The sequence below is a fragment of the Salvelinus sp. IW2-2015 genome, linkage group LG27, assembly GCF_002910315.2.
Source record: "Salvelinus sp. IW2-2015 linkage group LG27, ASM291031v2, whole genome shotgun sequence".
Classification (NCBI taxonomy): Eukaryota; Metazoa; Chordata; class Actinopteri; order Salmoniformes; family Salmonidae; genus Salvelinus; species Salvelinus sp. IW2-2015.
Genome location: NC_036867.1, coordinates 24086483 through 24092482, shown reverse-complemented (window position 1 = coordinate 24092482; position 6000 = coordinate 24086483). Strand labels below are relative to the sequence as shown.

General features: G+C 41.6%; 1 protein-coding gene across 2 annotated transcripts in view; it reads left to right on the top strand.

The window, feature by feature from the left end:
* Positions 1-6000, top strand: part of LOC111953587 (supervillin-like) — a 161361-nt gene that overhangs the window by 11358 nt on the left and 144003 nt on the right. The window lies entirely within an intron of this gene.

Genomic DNA, 6000 nt, shown 5'->3' with positions numbered 1-6000 from the left:
TCATCATAATCAGTCGTGTCGACCGATTATGATTTTTCAATGCCGATACCGATTATTGGAGGACAAAAAAAGCCGATACCGATTAATCGGCCGATTTATAAAAATAATTTAAAAAATAATAATATATATATAAATATATCATACACACACACACATTTTGTAATAATGACAATTGCAACAATACTGAATGAACAATGAACACTTTTATTTTTGAACTTAATATAATGCATAAATACACACACGCACACAGCTCTGAAGTGACAATGATACTGAAGAGTCTGCTTAGGAGACAAATACTCTCAACTGTTTGAATAAAAATAGAGTTTAAGTTACCTGTGATGAATGTTGAAAACAAAAACTTTAATTTCTATATGCAGGAAATCCTATTTTAATAATGGGCATGGTAAGAATTGACAACCAAAGTGCGAGTCATAATTCCCATGACACCTTTTAGCAAAATCTGAAAAGCGGTTCCTTCATTTATTCCATAGAATATTTTTAGATTCACTTAAAATAAGGTCTGTGTTTTGTGTAGGCTTACATCACCGTGCCAATTTTATAACTGTGTAGATATCCATAGGACAAGGTAACTCTGATCAATATRGGCTAAATATAAGCGAAGATAAAAAAAAATTGTAGAGTGGAAAATATGTTGACAAACGTTACCTTATCCTAGTGAGATTTAGGCAGGCTCATTGGACTAGTTAACTGTAAGGTTGCAAGATTGGACCCCCCGAGCTGACAATGTTAAACATCTGTCGTTCTGCCCCTGAACGTTCCTAGGCCGTCTTTGAAAATAAAAATGTGCTCTTAACTGACTTGCCTAGTTAAATAAAGATTTAAATAAAGGTGTAAAAAAAAAAATATATATATATATCTCGGCAAATCGGCGCCCAAAAAAGATTTCKGATTGTTACGAAAACTTGAAATCGSCGCCGATTAATTGGTCGACCTCTAGTACATACCCCAACCAGAAGCCATGGATTACAGGCAACATTCGCACTGAGCTAAAGGATAGAGCTGCCGCTTTTTAAGGTGCGGGACTCTAACCCGGAAGCTTATAAGAAATCCTTCTATGTCCTCCGACGAACCATCAAACAGGCAAAGTGCCAATACAGGGCTAGGATTGAATCATACTACACCGGCTCCGATGCTCGTCTTATGTGGCAGGGCTTGCTAACTATTACAGACTACAAAGGGAAGCACAGCCGCGAGCTACCCAGTGACACAAGCCTACCAAACGAGCCAAATCACTTCCATGCTCGCTTCAAGGCAAGCAACACTGAGGCATGCATGAGGGCATCAGCTGTTCCGGACAACTGTGTGATCACGCTCTCCATAGCTGACGTGATAAACATTCACAAGGCCGGACGGATTACCAGGACGTGTGCTCCAGGCATGTGCTGAACAATTGGCAGGTGTCTTCACTGACATTTTCAACATGTCCCTGATTGAGTCGTAATACCAACAATACCAACATGTTTAAAACAGACTATGGTGTGCCCAAAAACACTAAGGAAACCTGCCTAAATGACTACAGACCCGTAGCACTCACGTCCGTAGCCATGAAGTGCTTTGAAAGGCTGATAATGGCTCACATCAACACCATTATCCCAGAAACCCTAGACCCACTCCAATTTACGTACTGCCCAAACAGATCCACAGATGATGCAATCTATATTTCACTCCACACTGCACTTTCCCACCTGGACAAAAGGAACACCTACACATCTATTTTGTGCACGACACAAGTAATTTTTCCAACAATTGTTTACAGTCTGATTATTTCACTTATAATTCACTATCACAATTCCAGTGGGTCAGAAGTTTAAATAGACTAAGTTGACTGTGCCTTTAAACAGCTTGGAAAATTCCAGAAAATTATGTCATGGCTTTAGAAGCTTCTGATAGGCTAATTGACATAATTTGAGTCAATTGGAGGTGTGCCTGTGGATGTATTTCTAGGCCTACCTTCAAACTCAGTGCCTCTTTGCTTGACATCATGGGAAAATCAAAAGCCAAGACCTCAGAAAAACTATTGTAGTCCTCCACAAGTCTGGATCATCCTTGGGAGCAATTTCCAAACGCCTGAAGGTACCACATTCATCTGTACAAACAATAATACGCAAGTATAAACACCATGGGATCACGCAGCCGTCACACCGCTCAGGAAGGAGACGCGTTCTGTCTCCTAGAGATGAACGTACTTTGGTTCGAAGAGTGCAAATCAATCCCAGAATAACAGCAAAGGACACTGTGAAGATGCTGGAGGAAACAGGCACAAACTTATCTATATCCACAGTAAAACAAGTCCTATATCGACATAACCTGAAAGGCCACTCAGCAAGGAAGAAGCCACTGCTCCAAAACCGCCYTAAAAAAGCCAGACTACGGTTTGCACTGATGTTTGAACAGTCATCCAATTCGGAATTCCAAGTCGGGAACTCAGGCCTCTTTCTAGAGCTTCGACCTGAAGATCACTGACGTCATGATTCGACCTTGTTTTTCCTCCTTAGTTCCCTGTTGTTTTGAAAGCACTTTAATCTCCAGAGAATGAAAGACTTTGACAAAGTTTGATGACAAAATTTGCCCGCAAGGACTGCTGCGCCAACTTCCTTTTCAAGTGAGCACATCACAACAAGGTGAGTCCAAAAATGTATTGTATACTGTTGCATAAATGATGTAATATGCCAGGGAGACATGTATACTGTAGCTAAGAAAGTAATACTAAGTGTATGTTGTGTAGTAAGCTGTTTGTAGCCCGTGTGCCTCACCCTAATAACTTAGCCTACTTCTCTGATTTGGTGATGCACATGTAGTTTATAGCCTGTTTTAGAGAAATGCCATCAAATATTGTAAGAGCTTTCATTGTCTGCTTATATGTCCCCTTTATTAATCCTACAGTTCTGACTTGGTGTACAGGGATAATACTGTCGCTGTACATTTCAAAAGTGCTGAACAAATAGTTTGTCTTAATTGAAATTACGGTTTGTCTTTTTTCCGTTCGTCGTCCCCTTATGCCATAGTTTGTATATCTCAATTGTCAGTAGAAACCACATTTGTTTAAGCAAGTCAGCCATATTGACTGAAATAAGTGTTTCGCTGCCAGACAATGCTCCGCTGATATCCAGGTGTAGCAGTTGTAATGATTCACTCCACGGTGCTGAAAAGAAAGCTCTGCTGTTGGGACAGCTTTATGTAGGCCGTAACAGTTTGTGAGCACCGTTTGTCACCTTTATAGTGCAATTAATGTATTGTTTAGTGTTGTGTTGTGGCTTTGCTGGCAGTTTGAGTTTGCCCCACCAAGATTTACATGCTAAAATCGTCACTGTATTCAATGTTTGCTTTCTTTATATGATCTACCAATAGGTGCCCTTTGCGAGGCATTGGAAAACCTCCCTGGTCTTTGTGGTTGAATCTGTGTCAATGCTGTACTGAGGGACCTTACAGATAATTGTATGTGTGTGGTACAGAGATGAGGTAGTCGTTCTAAAATCATGTTAAACATTATTATTGCACACAGTGAATCCATGCAACTTATTTTGCGACTTTTTATGCAATTTTTGACATATATATATATATATATATATATATACACACACACACACACAAAAGTATGTGGACATCCCTTCTAACCTTTCCAAAAAGTCAGTTTGTCAAATTTATGCCCTGCTACAGCTGCCCGGGTTAACTGTATGTGCTGTTATTGTGAAGTGGAAACGTCTATGACCAACAACGGCTCAGCCATGAAGTTGTATGCCACACCGGCTCAAAGACCGTGCCGCCGCGTTCTGAAGCGCATAACGCATAAAAATGGTCTGTCATCGGTTGCAAAACTCACTACAAAGTTCCAAACTGCCTCTGGAAGCAACATCAACACAAGAAGTGTTCGTCGGTAGCCTCATGAAATGGGTTTCCATGGCCGAGCAGCCGCACTATCAGCGTAAGATCACTATCAGTAATGCCAAGCATTTGCTGGAGTGGTGTAAAGCTCGCCGGTATTGGACTCTGGAGCAGTGGAAATGCGTTCTCTTGAGTGATGAATCACGCTTCATCTGGCAGTCTGACGGACGAATCTGGGTTTGGCAGATGCCAGGAGAACGCTACCTGCCCGATTGCATAGTGTAAAGTTTGGTGGAGGAAGAATAATGGTCTGGGGCTGTTTTTCATGTTTAGGGCTAGGCCCCTTGGTTCCAGCAAAGGAAAATGTACAGCGTACAATGATATTCTAGACGATTCCGTGCTTCCAACTTTGTGGCAACAGTTTGGGGAAGGACCTTTCCTGTTTTATCATGACAATGCCCCTGTGCACAAAGCAACATCCATACAGAAATGTTTTGTCGAGATGGGTGTGGAAGAACTTGAATGGCCTCCACAGAGCACTGACTTCAACCTCAGCGAACAGCTTTTGGGATGAATTGTAACGCTGACTGTGATCCAGGCCTATTTGACCAACATCAGTGCCTGACCCCCACTAATGCTCTTGTGGCAGAATGAAAGCAAGTACCCGCAGCAATGTTCCAACATCTAGTGGAAATCCTTCCTAGAAGAGTGGAGGCTGTTATAGCAGAAAAGGGGGGACCAACTCCCTATTAATGCTCATGATTTTGGAATGATATATTTGATGAGCAGGTGTACTTAATTTTGGTTATGTAGTGTATTTAGGCTTGCCATAACAAAGGTGTTAAATACTTATTGACTCAGCAATTCATTTCACATTCATTTGTAAAAATGTCTAAACATAATTCCACTTTGACATGCGGTATTGTGTGTAGGCCAGTGACACAAAATCTTAATTTAATCCATTTTAAATGCGGGATGTAACACCACAAAATGGTGAAAAAGTCAAGTGGTGTGAATACTTTCTGAAGTATTCTGTATGTCAAAGCAAATTCAAGACTTGATGGCCATGCTTCCGCCACATTGACTTTAAACGGTCTCCATTGTTTTTGTTTTTCTATGTCTAAAATTGTGTTGCACATATTCAAGGCTGCTGCTCTCCTCATAGGAACTATGATGTTTATGTGTTGTATTAGGGCAGAGCTTGACAACTGTCTTTGCCATGATGGTGGCTGGCACTTATCACTTCGATGCCCCTGTGTTGTGATGGCAAGTAAGAAAAGGCTCATCAGTCACCTATGTGTGAGGGTTGGTTACCATGTATTTAATTTGAATTGCTTGTATCTTCTCTGTATTTTGCTCTCATAGAGAGGCTTCTATTGGGTAGAGTTGGTAGGCGCTGCCACACACTCACAAAGAAACAACCATGACATGTGATTAGGGCTGTGATGTTCATGGAAATTTGGAGGACCTTAATTGGACAGCCAAGTGACCGTGGTCTTCTTAACTGTTCGAAAAGCACAATAGAACAAATCTATGAAACAAAATTTCGCACATTTTCTTATCTCCTCCCCTCCTGCCTGCACGGGCTGCCATAGACAGAATGAATATAACGGCCGTCCCCATTTAAGTCCACGACGGCATAATGGGTGGACTGGCGGCCATTGCGAATATACCCATAGGAGAAAATCAGGAAGTGTCCCCATCAATATGTGCTGTGATTTGTTGATTCAACTCAACTGACATTGAAAAAATAACCTTCCATTGCATGAGCCACATCAGTTAACATCACTTGAATGAACATTCTACATTACCATGGAAATGATTGCATCACAATACCCGGCAGCCATTGCGAGTGTACACATGTACTCAGTCAAAGTGCCAGGGTTAGAGGTTCCAAGCCAGTTTTATTCATTCTATTTCTGTGTGCCGGTGCAGGCAATCTGGGATGCGTTCCCTAGGCAACTGAATACTTTTTTGCTACAGCACCTTGCTTGTTTCAGCAGTTTCACTTTGTAAAGAATCCATGTTTCCACAGAAACGGACTTAACCGCACGAAGGGCTCCCGAGTGATACAGTGGTCTAAGACACTGCATCTCAGTACAACAGGCGTCACTGCAGTACCTGATTCGAATCCAGGCTACATCACATCCGGGCCGT